At 46.0% G+C, this 12,583-nt stretch overlaps 26 pseudogenes; all 26 read right to left on the reverse strand.

Moving 5' to 3' along the window:
- Positions 1-626: 626 nt before the first annotated feature.
- LOC148242112 (5S ribosomal RNA) lies at positions 627-745 on the reverse strand (annotated as a pseudogene).
- A 207-nt stretch (positions 746-952) lies between these two features.
- LOC148242113 (5S ribosomal RNA) lies at positions 953-1,071 on the reverse strand (annotated as a pseudogene).
- Positions 1,072-1,277: 206 nt separating this feature from the next.
- On the reverse strand, positions 1,278-1,396 carry LOC148242114 (5S ribosomal RNA; annotated as a pseudogene).
- A 557-nt stretch (positions 1,397-1,953) lies between these two features.
- On the reverse strand, positions 1,954-2,072 carry LOC148242115 (5S ribosomal RNA; annotated as a pseudogene).
- Positions 2,073-2,516: 444 nt separating this feature from the next.
- On the reverse strand, positions 2,517-2,635 carry LOC148242116 (5S ribosomal RNA; annotated as a pseudogene).
- A 559-nt stretch (positions 2,636-3,194) lies between these two features.
- On the reverse strand, positions 3,195-3,313 carry LOC148242117 (5S ribosomal RNA; annotated as a pseudogene).
- Positions 3,314-3,519: 206 nt separating this feature from the next.
- LOC148242118 (5S ribosomal RNA) lies at positions 3,520-3,638 on the reverse strand (annotated as a pseudogene).
- Positions 3,639-3,844: 206 nt separating this feature from the next.
- LOC148242119 (5S ribosomal RNA) lies at positions 3,845-3,963 on the reverse strand (annotated as a pseudogene).
- Positions 3,964-4,170: 207 nt separating this feature from the next.
- On the reverse strand, positions 4,171-4,289 carry LOC148242120 (5S ribosomal RNA; annotated as a pseudogene).
- Positions 4,290-4,848: 559 nt separating this feature from the next.
- LOC148242121 (5S ribosomal RNA) lies at positions 4,849-4,967 on the reverse strand (annotated as a pseudogene).
- Positions 4,968-5,173: 206 nt separating this feature from the next.
- On the reverse strand, positions 5,174-5,292 carry LOC148242122 (5S ribosomal RNA; annotated as a pseudogene).
- A 206-nt stretch (positions 5,293-5,498) lies between these two features.
- Positions 5,499-5,617, reverse strand: LOC148242123 (5S ribosomal RNA; annotated as a pseudogene).
- Positions 5,618-6,150: 533 nt separating this feature from the next.
- LOC148242124 (5S ribosomal RNA) lies at positions 6,151-6,269 on the reverse strand (annotated as a pseudogene).
- Positions 6,270-7,153: 884 nt separating this feature from the next.
- LOC148242125 (5S ribosomal RNA) lies at positions 7,154-7,272 on the reverse strand (annotated as a pseudogene).
- A 204-nt stretch (positions 7,273-7,476) lies between these two features.
- LOC148242126 (5S ribosomal RNA) lies at positions 7,477-7,595 on the reverse strand (annotated as a pseudogene).
- A 206-nt stretch (positions 7,596-7,801) lies between these two features.
- Positions 7,802-7,920, reverse strand: LOC148242127 (5S ribosomal RNA; annotated as a pseudogene).
- Positions 7,921-8,481: 561 nt separating this feature from the next.
- On the reverse strand, positions 8,482-8,600 carry LOC148242128 (5S ribosomal RNA; annotated as a pseudogene).
- A 205-nt stretch (positions 8,601-8,805) lies between these two features.
- LOC148242129 (5S ribosomal RNA) lies at positions 8,806-8,924 on the reverse strand (annotated as a pseudogene).
- A 207-nt stretch (positions 8,925-9,131) lies between these two features.
- LOC148242130 (5S ribosomal RNA) lies at positions 9,132-9,250 on the reverse strand (annotated as a pseudogene).
- A 561-nt stretch (positions 9,251-9,811) lies between these two features.
- On the reverse strand, positions 9,812-9,930 carry LOC148242131 (5S ribosomal RNA; annotated as a pseudogene).
- Positions 9,931-10,490: 560 nt separating this feature from the next.
- LOC148242132 (5S ribosomal RNA) lies at positions 10,491-10,609 on the reverse strand (annotated as a pseudogene).
- A 206-nt stretch (positions 10,610-10,815) lies between these two features.
- LOC148242133 (5S ribosomal RNA) lies at positions 10,816-10,934 on the reverse strand (annotated as a pseudogene).
- Positions 10,935-11,139: 205 nt separating this feature from the next.
- On the reverse strand, positions 11,140-11,253 carry LOC148242134 (5S ribosomal RNA; annotated as a pseudogene).
- Positions 11,254-11,458: 205 nt separating this feature from the next.
- LOC148242135 (5S ribosomal RNA) lies at positions 11,459-11,577 on the reverse strand (annotated as a pseudogene).
- Positions 11,578-11,781: 204 nt separating this feature from the next.
- Positions 11,782-11,900, reverse strand: LOC148242136 (5S ribosomal RNA; annotated as a pseudogene).
- Positions 11,901-12,219: 319 nt separating this feature from the next.
- LOC148242137 (5S ribosomal RNA) lies at positions 12,220-12,338 on the reverse strand (annotated as a pseudogene).
- Positions 12,339-12,583: the final 245 nt, after the last annotated feature.

Genomic DNA, 12,583 nt, shown 5'->3' on the forward strand with positions numbered 1-12,583 from the left:
TACTCTCGCACTTAACTGCGGAGTTTCTCAAGGGATCCGGTGCATTAGGGCTGGTATGATCGCACCTATTTAATTTCTCGCGGCAAATACATAAAATCCTTCTCGTTTCTTCCCCCTACCGTCATTTGTTTCCTTGTGCGTGCGCAGTGCTCCTCCTATTCTCGTTCTAATATCAAGTAAAATGCCCCGGCGCTGTGACTCACATTTACGAATAAACCTGCAGACCATAATTCAAGTCGTGCGTAACGTCGAAAGAATCATCTGCAAAAAAATGGGTGCAACATGAAGACTTCTCAAGAAAATGGTTGAAATATAAGGACTTCACAAGAGGTCAACCATCCTAGTACTACTCTCGCCCAAGCACCCTTAACTGTGGAGTTCTGATAGAATCCTCGCATTAGTGCTGTTATGATCGCTCATGTTTCATTCTGCGCTGCAAATACATACACTCTTTCTCCTTCCATCCCCCCTCCCGTCATTTGTTTCCTTGTGCTTGCACTATGCATCTCTCTTTCTCGTTCTAATATCAAATAAAATGCCCCGGCACCGTGACTCACCTTTGCGAATGAACCAGCGGTTCATAATTCCATTCGCGCGTAACGTCGAATGACCCATCCGAAAAAAAATGAGTGCAATACGAGAACTTCCCAGGAAGATACCCATCCAAGTACTACTCTCGCCCAAGCGCACTTAACTGCAGAGTTCTGATGGGATCCGGTGCATTAGTGCTAGTATGATCGCACTTGTTTCATTTGGCGCTGCAAATACATACACTCTTTCTCCTTTCTTCTTCCTCCCGTCATTTGTTTCCTGGTGCGTTCACACTTCACCTCTCCTTCTCGTTCTAATATCGATTAAAATTCCCCTGCGTCTTGACTCACATTTGCGTATAAACCAGCGGACCATAGTTCCAGTCGCGCGTAACGTCATATGACCCATCTAAAAAAAGAAATAGGTGCAACACGAGAACTTCCCATGAGGTTACCCATCCTTGTACTACTTTCGCCAAAGTAAACTTAACTGCGGAGTTCTGATGGGATCCGGTGCATTTGTACTGGTATGATCACGCCTGTTTCATTTCGTGCTTAAAATAAATACACTCCTTCTCATTCCCTCCTCCCTCCCATCATTTGTTTCCTTGTGCGTTCACACTGCACCTCTCATTCTCGTTCTAATATTGATCAAAATGCCCCTGCTTCTTGACTCACATTTGTGTATAAACCAGGGGACCATAGTTCCAGTCGCGCGTAACGTCGAACGACCCGTCCGAAAAAAAATTTGTGCAACACGAGGACTTCCTAAGAGGTAACCCATCCGAGTACTACTCTCGCCCAAGCACACTTAACAGCGGAGTTTTGATGGGATCCGGTCTATTAGTGCTGGTATGATAACACCTATTTAATTTTGCGCTGCAAATACATACACTCCTCCTTTCTTCCCCCTCTCGTCATTTGTTTCCTGGTGCGTTCACACTTCACCTCTCCTTCTCGTTCTAATATCAATTAAAATTTCCTTGCGTCTTAGCTCACATTGGCGTATAAACCAGCGGACCATAGTTCCAGTCGCTCGTAATGTCGAACGACCCATCAGAAAAAAAAATGGGTGCAACACGAGGACTTCCCAAGAAAATGGGTGAAATATAAGGATTTCGCAAGAGGTGACCCATCCTAGCACTACTCTAACCCAAGCACCCTTAACTACGGAGTTCATATTGGATCCAGTGCATTAGTGCTAGTGTGATCGCACCTGTTTCATTTCGCGCTGCAAATATATACACTCATTCTCCTTTCTTCCCCCTCCCGTCATTTGTTTCCTGGTGCGTTCACACTTCACCTCTCCTTCTCGTTCTAATATCAAGTAAAATGCCCCGACACCGTGACTCACCTTTACGAATGAACCAGCGGTTCATAATTTTATTCGCGCATAACGTCGAAAGACCCATCCGAAAAAAAATGGGTGCAACACGAGGACTTCCCAAAAGGTCACGCATCCAAGTACTACTCTCGCCCAAGCACACTTAACTGCGGAGTTCAAATGTGATCCGATGCTTTAGTGCTGGAATGATCGCACCTCTTTAATTTCGCGCTGCAAATACATACACTCCTTCTCCTTTCTTCCCCTTCCCGTCATTTGTTTCCTTGTGCGTGCGCTCTCCCGTTCTCGTTCAAATATCAAGTAAAATGCCACGGCGCCGTGACTCACATTTGTGAATAAACTTGCGGACTATAATTCAAGTCACGCGCAATGTTGAAAGAATCATCTGCCAAAAAATGGGTGCAACACGAGAACTTCCCAAGCAAATGGGTGAAATATAAGGACTTCGCAGGAGGTCACCCATCCTAGTACTACTCTAGCCCAAGCACCCTTAACTTGCAGAGTTCTAATAGAATCTGCATCTATCATTCTCGTTCTAATATCAAGCATAATGCCCTGGCACCGTGACTCACCTTTGCGAATGAACCAGCGGTTTATAATTCTATTCGCGCGAAACGTCGAACGACCCATCTGAAAAAAAATGGGTGCAACATGAGAACTTCCCAGGAGGTAACCCATCCTTGTACTACTCTCGCCAAAGCACACTTAACTACGGAGTTTTGATCGGATCTGGTGAATTTGTGCTGGTATGATCACACCTGTTTCATTTCGTGCTGAAAATACATACACTCCTTCTCCTTTCTTCCCCCTCCCGCCATTTGTTTCTTGTGCGTGCGCACTGCACCTCCCGTTCTCGTTCAAATATCAAGTAAAATGCCACGGCGCCGTGACTCACATTTGCGAATAAACATGCGGACCATAAATCAAGTCGCGCGTAACGTCGAAAGAATCATCTGCAAAAAAATGGGTGCAACACGAGGACTTCCCAAGAAAATTGGTGAAATATAAGGACTTCGCAGGAGGTCACCCATCCTAGTACCACTCTCGCCCAAGCACCCTTAACTTGTGGAGTTCTAATAGAATCCGTGGCATTAGTTCTGGTATGATCGCTTATGTTTCATTCTGCGCTGCAAATACATACACTCTTTCTCCTTCAATCCCCCCTCCCGTCATTTGTTTCCTTGTGCGTGCACTCTGCATCTCTCATTCTCGTTCTAATATCAAATAAAATGCCCCAGTACCGTGACTCACCTTTGCGAATGAACCAGCGGTTCATAAATCCATTTGTGCGTAATGTCGACCGACCCATCCGAAAAAAAAGGGTGCAACACGAGGACTTCCCAGGGGGTCACCCATCCGAGTACTACTCTCGCCCAAGGACACTTATTTGCGGAGTTCTGATGGGATCCGGTGCATTAGTGCTAGTATGATCGCACCTGTCTCATTTCGCGCTGCAAATACACACACTTCTTCTCGTTTCTTCTCGCTCCCGTCATTTGTTTCCTGGTGCGTTCATACTTCACCTCTCCTTCTCGTTCTAATATCAATTAAAATGCCCCTGTGTCGTGACTCACATTTGCGTATAAACCAGCGGACAATAGTTCAAGTCGCCCGTAACGTCGTACAACCCATTTGAAAGAAAAAAGGGTGCAACACGAAAACTTCCAAGGAGGTAACCCATCCTTGTACTACTTTCGCCAAAGCACACTTAACTGCGGAGTTCTGATGGGATCCGATGCATTTGTGGTGGTATGATCGCACCTGTTTAATTTCATGCTGAATATACATACACTCCTTCTCCTTCCCTCCCCCCTCCCATAATGTGTTTCCTTCTACGTTCACACTGCACCTCTCCTTCTCGTTCTAATATCGATTAAAATGCTCCTGCTTATTGACTCACATTTGCGTATAAACTAGCAGACCATAGTTCAAGTAGTGCGTAAAGTCGAACGACCGGTCTGAAAAAAAATTGGTGCGACACGAGGACTTCCCAAGAGGTCACCCATCCGAGTACTAGTCTCACCCAAGCACACTTAACTGCAGAGTTCTGATGGGATCCGGTGCATTAATGCTAGTATGATCACACCTGTTTAATTTCGCGCTACAAATACAAAAACTCCTTCTCCTTTCTTCCCCCTCCCGTCATTTGTTTCCTTGTGCGTGCGCACTGCACCACCCCTTCTCGTTCAAATATCAAGTAAAATGCCCCTGCGTCTTGACCTACATTTGCGTATAAACCAGCGGACCATAGTTCCAATCGCGCGTAACGTCGAACGACCCATCTGAAAAAAAAAATGGGTGCAACACGAGAACTTCCCAGGAGGTAACCCATCCTTGTACTACTTTCGCCAAAGCACACTTAACTGCGGAGTTCTGATGGGATGCGGTGCATTTGTGCTGGTATGATCGCACCTGTTTAATTTCGCGCTGTAAATACATACACTCCTTCTCCTTTCTTTCCCCTCCCGTCATTTGTTTCTTGTGCGTGCGCACTGCACCTCCCGTTCTCGTTCAAATATCAAGTAAAATGCCACGGCGCCGTGACTCACATTTGCGAATAAACATGCGGACCATAAATCAAGTCGCGCGTAACGTCGAAAGAATCATCTGCAAAAAAATGGGTGCAACACGAGGACTTCCCAAGAAAATTGGTGAAATATAAGGACTTCGCAGGAGGTCACCCATCCTAGTACCACTCTCGCCCAAGCACCCTTAACTTGTGGAGTTCTAATAGAATCCGTGGCATTAGTTCTGGTATGATCGCTTATGTTTCATTCTGCGCTGCAAATACATATACTCTTTCTCCTTCAATCCCCCCTCCCGTCATTTGTTTCCTTGTGCGTGCACTCTGCATCTCTCATTCTCGTTCTAATATCAAATAAAATGCCCCAGTACCGTGACTCACCTTTGCGAATGAACCAGCGGTTCATAAATCCATTTGTGCGTAATGTCGACCGACCCATCCGAAAAAAAAGGGTGCAACACGAGGACTTCCCAGGGGGTCACCCATCCGAGTACTACTCTCGCCCAAGGACACTTATTTGCGGAGTTCTGATGGGATCCGGTGCATTAGTGCTAGTATGATCGCACCTGTCTCATTTCGCGCTGCAAATACACACACTTCTTCTCGTTTCTTCTCGCTCCCGTCATTTGTTTCCTGGTGCGTTCATACTTCACCTCTCCTTCTCGTTCTAATATCAATTAAAATGCCCCTGTGTCGTGACTCACATTTGCGTATAAACCAGCGGACAATAGTTCAAGTCGCCCGTAACGTCGAACAACCCATTTGAAAAAAAAAAGGGTGCAACACGAAAACTTCCCAGGAGGTAAACCATCCTTGTACTACTTTCGCCAAAGCACACTTAACTGCGGAGTTCTGATGGGATCCGATGCATTTGTGGTGGTATGATCGCACCTGTTTAATTTCGTGCTGAATATACATACACTCCTTCTCCTTCCCTCCCCCCTCCCATAATGTGTTTCCTTCTGCGTTCACACTGCACCTCTCCTTCTCGTTCTAATATCGATTAAAATGCTCCTGCTTATTGACTCACATTTGCGTATAAACCAGCAGACCATAGTTCTAGTAGCGCGTAAAGTCGAACGACCCGTCTGAAAAAAAATTAGTGCGACACGAGGACTTCCCAAGAGGTCATCCATCCGAGTACTAGTCTCGCCCAAGCACACTTAACTGCAGAGTTCTGATGGGATCCGGTGCATTAATGCTAGTATGATCAAACCTGTTTAATTTCGCGCTACAAATACAAAAACTCCTTCTCCTTTCTTCCCCCTCCCGTCATTTGTTTCCTTGTGCGTGCGCACTGCACCTCCCCTTCTCGTTCAAATATCAAGTAAAATGCCCCTGCATCTTGACCTACATTTGCGTATAAACCAGCGAACCATAGTTCCAATCGCGCGTAACGTCGAACGACCCATCTGAAAGAAAAATGGGTGCAACACGAGAACTTCTCAGGAGGTAACCCATCCTTGTACTACTTTCCCCAAAGTACACTTAACTATGGAGTTATGATAGGATCCGTTGCATTTGTGCTGGTATGATCGCACCGGTTTCATTTCGTGCTGAAAATACATACACTCCTTCTCCTTCCCTCCCCCCTCCCATCATTTGTTTCCTTGTGCGTTCACACTTCACCTCTCTTTCTCGTTCTAATATTAATTAAAATGCCCCTGCGTCTTGACTCACATTTGCGTATAAACCAGCGGACCATTGTTCCAGTCGCACGTAACGTCGAACGACCCATCTGAAAAAGAAAATGGGTGCAACACGAGAACTTCCCAGGAGGTAACCCATCCATGTACTACTTTATCCAAAGCACACTTAACTGCAGAGTTCTAATGGGATCCGGTGCATTTGTGCTGGTATGATCGCACCTGTTTCATTTCGTGCTGAAAATACATACACTCCTTATCCTTCCTTCCCCCCTCCCTTCATTTGTTTCCTTCTGCATTCACACTGCACCTCTCTTTCTCGTTCTAATATCGATTAAAATGCCCCTGCTTCTTGACTCACATTTGCGTATAGACCAGCGGACCATAGTTCCAGTCGCGCATAACATCGAACGACCCGTCTGAAAAAAAATTAGTGCGACACGAGAACTTCCCAGGAGATCACCCATCCGAGTACTACTCTCGCCCAAGCACAATTAACTGCAGAGTTTTGATGGGATCCGGTGCATTAGAGCTGGTATGATTCGACCTGTTTAATTTTGCGCTGCAAATATATACACTCCTTCTCCTTTCTTCCCCCTCCCGTCATTTGTTTCTTGTGCGTGCGCACTGCACCTCCCGTTCTCGTTCAAATATCAAGTAAAATGCCACGGCGCTGTGACTCACATTTGCGAATAAACATGCGGACCATAAATCAAGTCGCGCGTAACGTCGAAAGAATCATCTGTAAAAAAATGGGTACAACACGAGGACTTCCCAATAAAATGGGTGAAATATAAGGACTTCGCAGGAGGTCACCCATAATAGTACTACTCTCGCCCAAGCACCCTTAACTGCGAAGTTCTGATAGAATCTATTGCATTAGTGCTGGTATGATCGCTCATGTTTCATTCTGCGCTGCAAATACATACACTCTTTCTCCTTCCATCCCCCCTCCCATCATTTGTTTCCTTGTGCGTGCACTCTGCGTCTCTTCTTCTCCTTCTAATATCAAGTAAAATGCCCCGGCGCCGTGACTCACCTTTGCGAATGAACAAGCGGTTCATAATTCCATTTGCGTGTAACGTCGAACGACCCATCCGAAAAATAATGGGTGCAACACGAGGACTTCCCAGGAGGTCACCCATCCGAGTACTACTCTCGGCCAAGCACACTTAAATGCGGAGTTATGATGGGATCCGGTGAATTAGTGCTGCTGTGATCACACCTGTTTCATTTCGCGCTATAAATACACACACTCCTCCTTTCTTCCACCTCCCGTCATTTGTTTCCTTGTGCGTTCACACTTCACCTCTCATTCTCGTTCTAATATCGATTAAAATGCCCCTGCGTCTTGACTCACATTTGCGTATAAACCAGCGGACCATAGTTCCAATCGCGTGTAACGTCGAATGACCCATCTGACAAAAAAAATGGGTGCAACACGAGAACTTCCCAGGAGGTAACCCATCCTTGTACTACTTTCACTAAAGCACACTTAACTACGGAGTTCTGATGGGATCCGGTGCATTTGTGCTGGTATGATCGCACCTGTTTCATTTGGTGCTGAAAATACATACACTCCTTCTCCTTCCCTCCCCCCTCCCATCATTTGTTTCCTTGCGCGTTCACACTGCACCTCTCGTTCTCGTTCTAATATCGATTAAACTGCCCCTGCTTCTTGACTCACATTTGCGTATAAACCAGCGGACCATAGTTCCAATCGTGCGTAACGTCGAACGACCCCTCTGAAAAAAAATTAGTGCGACATGAAGAATTCCCAAGAGGTCCCCCATCTGAGTACTTCTCTCGCCCAAGCACACTTACCTGCGGAGTTCTGATGGGATCCGGTGCGTTGGTGCTGGTATGATCGCAACTATTTAATTTCGCGCTGCAAATAGATACACTCCTTCTCCTTTCTTCTCCCTCCCGTCATTTGTTTCCTTGTGCGCACGCATTGCACCTCCCGTTCTCGTTCAAATCTCAAGTGAAATGCCACGGCGCCGTGACTCACATTTGCGAATAAACCTGCGGACCATAATTCAAGTCGCGCGTAACGTCCAAAGAATCATCTGTAAAAAAATCAGTGCAACACGAGGACTTCCCAAAAAAATGGGTGAAATATAAGGACTTTAGAGGAGGTCACCTATCCTAGTACTACTCTTGCCCAAGTACCCTAAACTTGCGGAGTTCAGATCGAATCCGTTGCATTAGTGTTGGTATGATCGTTCATGTTTCATTCTGTGCTGTAAATACATACACTCTTTCTCGTTCCATCCCCCCTCCCGTCATTTATTTCCTTGTGCGTGCACTCTGCATCTCTCCTTCTCGTTCTAATATCAAGTAAAATGCCCCGACACCGTGATTCACCTTTGCGAATGAACCAGAGGTTCGTAATTTCATTTGCATGTAACGTCGAACGGCCCATCAGAAAAAAAATGGGTGCAACACGAGGACTTCCCAAGAGGTCACCCATCCGAGTGCTACTCTCGCCCAAGCACACTTAAATGCGGAGTTATGATGGGATCCGGTGAATTAGTGCTGCTGTGATCACACCTGTTTCATTTCGCGCTACAAATACATACACTCCTTCTCCTTTCTTCCCCCTCCCGTCATTTGTTTCCTGGTGCGTTCACACATCACCTCACCTTCTCATTCTAATATCGATTAAAATGCCCCTGTGTCTTGACTCACATTTGCGTATAAACCAGCGGACCATAGTTCTTGTCGCGTGTAACGTCGAATGACCCATCTGAAAAAAAATGGGTGCAACACGAGAACTTCCCTGGAGGTAACCCATCCTTGTACTACTTTCACTAAAGCACACTTAACTGCGGAGTACTGATGGGATCCGGTGCATTTGTGCTGGTATGATCGCACCTGTTTCATTTGGTGCTGAAAATACATACACTCCTTCTCCTTCCCTCCCCCCCTCCCATCATTTATTTCATTGTGCGTTCACACTGCACCTCTCCTTCTCGTTCTAATATCGATTAAAATGCCCCTGCTTTTTGACTCACATTTGCGTATTAACCAGCGGACCATAGTTCTAGTCGCGCGTAACGTCGAACGACCTTTCTGAAAAAAAATTGGTGCGACACGAGGACTTCCCAGGAGGTCACCCATACGAGTACTACTCTCGTCCAAGCACACTTAACTGCGGAGTTCTAATGGGATCCAGTGCATTAGCGCTGGTATGATTGCACCTGTTTAATTTCGCACTGCAAATACATACACTCCTTCTCCTTTCTTCCCCCTCCCGTCATTTGTTTCGTTGTACGTGCGCACTGCACCTCCCGTTCTCATTCAAATATCAAGTAAAATGCCACGGCGCCGTGACTCACATTTACGAATAAACCTGCGGACCATAATTCAAGTCGCGCGTAACGTCGAAAGAATAATCTTCAAAAAAATGGGTGCAACTCGAAGACTTCCCAAGAAAATGGGTGAAATATAAGGACTTCGCAGGAGGTCACCCATCTTAGTACTACTCTCGCCCAAGCACCCTTAACTTACGGAGTTCTAATAGAATCCGTTGCATTACTTCTGGTATGATCGCTCATGTTTCATTATGCGCTGCAAATACATACACTATTTCTCCTTCCATCCCCCCTCCCGTCATTTGTTTCCTTGTGCGTGCACTCTACATCTCTCCTTCTTGTTCTAATATCAAGTAAAATGCCCCGCTACTGTGACTCACCTTTGCATATGAACCAGCGGATCATAATTCCATTCGCACGTAACGTCGAGCGACCCGTCTGAAAAAAAATTGGTGCGACACGAGCACTTCCCACGAAGAAACCCATTCGAGTACTACTCTCGCCCAAGCACACTTAACTGCGGAGTTCTGATGCGAGCCGGTGCATTAATGCTGGTATGATCGCACCTATTTAATTTCTCGCTGAAAAAACATAAACTCCTTCACCTTTTTTCCCCCTCCCGTCATTTGTTTCTTTGTGCGTGCGCACTGCAACTCCCGTTCTCGTTCAAATATCCAGTAAAATGCCACGGCGCCGTGACTCAATTTACTAATAAACCTGCAGACCATAATTCAAGTCGCGCGTAACGTCGAAAGAATCATCTGCAAAAAAATAGGTGCAATGCGAGAACTTTCCAAGAAAGTGGGTGAAATATAAGGACTTGGCAGTAGGTCACCCATCCTAGTACTACTCTCGCCCAAGCACCCTAAACTTGCGGAGTTATGATAGAATCTGTTGCATTAGTTCTGGTATGATCGCTCATGTTTCATTCTACACTGCAAATACATACACACTTTCTCCATCCATCCCACCTCCCGTCATTTGTTTCCCTGTGTGTGCACTCTGCATCTCTCCTTCTCGTTCTAATATCAAGTAAAATGCCCCGGCACCGTACCTCACCTTTTCGAATGAGCAGCGGTTCATAATTCCATTCGCGTGTAACGTCGAACGACTCATCTGAAAAAAAAATAGTTGCAACACGAGAACTTCCTAGTAGGTAACCCATCCTTGTACTACTTTCGCCAAAGCACACTTAACTGCAGAGTTCTGATGGGATCCGGTGCATTTGTGCTGGTATGATCGCACCTGTTTCATTTAGCGCTGAAAATACATACACTCCTTCTCCTTCCCTCCCCCCTCCCGTCATTTGTTTCTTTGTGCGTTCACACTGCATCTCTTCTTCTCGTTCTAATATCGATTAAAATGCCCCTGCTTCTTGACTCACATTTGCGTATAAACTAGCGGACTATAGTTCAAGTCGCGCGTAGCATCGAACGACCCGTTTGAAAAAAAATTGGTGCGACACGAGGACTTCCCAGGAGTTCACCTATCCGAGTACTACTCTCGCCCAAGCAAACTTAACTGCGGAGTTCTGATGTGATCCGGTGCACTAGTGCTGGTATGATCGCACTTGTTTAATTGCGCGCTGCAAATACATACACTCCTTCTCCTTTCTTCCCCCTTCCGTCATTTGTTTCCTAGTGCATTCACACTTCACCTCCCGTTCTCGTTCTAATATCAATTAAAATGCCCCTACGTCTTGACTCACATTTGCGTATAAACCAGGAGACCATAGTTCCAGTCGCGCGTAACGTCGAACGGCCCGTCTGAAAAAAAATTGGTTCGACAAGAGGACTTCCCAGGAGGTCACCCATCCGAGTACTACTCTCGCCCAAGCACACTTAACTACGGAGTTCAGATCCGGTGCATTAGTGCTTGTATGATCGCACCTGTTTCATATCGCGCTGCAAATACATACACTCCTCCTTTCTTCCTCCTCCCGTCATTTGTTTCCTAGTGTGTTCACACTTCACATCTCCTTCTCGTTCTAATATCAATTAAAATGCCCCTGCGTCTTGACTCACATTTGCGTATAAACCAGCGGACCATAGTTCCAGTAGCGCGTAACGTTGAATGACCCATCTGAAAAAAAAAAATAGGTGCAACATTAGAACTTCCCAGGAGGTAACCCATCCTTGTACTACTTTGGCCAAAGCACACTTAACTGCGGAGTTCTGATGGGATCCGGTGCATTTGTGCTGGTATGATCGCACCTGTTTCATTTCGTGCTGAAAATACATACACTCCTTCTCCTTTCCTCCCCCCTCCCATCATTTGTTTTCTTGTGCGTTCACACTGCACCTCTCCTTCTCGTTCTAATATCGATTAAAATGCCTCTGTTTCTTGACTTACATTTGCGCATAAACCAGCGGACCATAGTTCCAGTCGCGCGTAATGTCGAACGACCGGTCTGAAAAAATAGGTGCGACACGAGGACTTCCAAGGAGGTCACCCATCCAAGTACTAGTCTCGCCCAAGCACACTTAACTGCGGAGTTTTGATGGGATCCAGTGCATTAGTGCTTGTATGATCGCACCTGTTTAATTTCGCGCTGCAAATACATACATTCCTAGTACTACTCTCGCCCAAGCACCCTTAACTTGCCGAGTTCTGATAGAATCCGTTGCATTAGTGCTGGTATGATCGATCATGTTTCATTCTACGCTGCAAATACATACACTCTTTCTCCTTCCATCCACCCTCCTGTCATTTGTTTCCTTGTGCGTGCACTCTGGATCTCTCCTTCTCGTTCTAATCTCAAGTAAAATGCCCCGGCACTGTGACTCACCTTTGCGAATGAACTAGCGATTCATAATTCCATTCACGCGTAACGTCAAAAAACCCATCCGAAAAAAAATGGGTGCAACACGAGAACTTCCCAGGAGGTCACCAATCCGAGTACTACTCTCACCCAAGCACACTTAACTGTGGAGTTCTGATGGGATAGGGTGCATTAGTGCTGGTTTGATCGCATCTGCTTAATTTCGCGCTGCAAATACATACAATCCTTCTCTTTTCTTCCCCCTCCCGTCATTTGTTTCCTTGTGCGTGCGCAATGCACCTCCCGTTCTACTTCAAATATCAAGCAAAATGCCACGGCGCCCTGACTCACATTTGCGAATAAACCTGCGGACCAAAATTCAAGTCGCGTGTAACGTCGAAAGAATCATCTGCAAAAAAAAATGGGTGCAACACGTGGACTTCCCAAGAAAATGGGTGAA

The sequence above is a fragment of the Carica papaya genome, chromosome 8 (assembly GCF_054855325.1).
Source record: "Carica papaya isolate Zhongbai chromosome 8, ASM5485532v1, whole genome shotgun sequence".
In the NCBI taxonomy this organism is placed as follows: Eukaryota; Viridiplantae; Streptophyta; class Magnoliopsida; order Brassicales; family Caricaceae; genus Carica; species Carica papaya.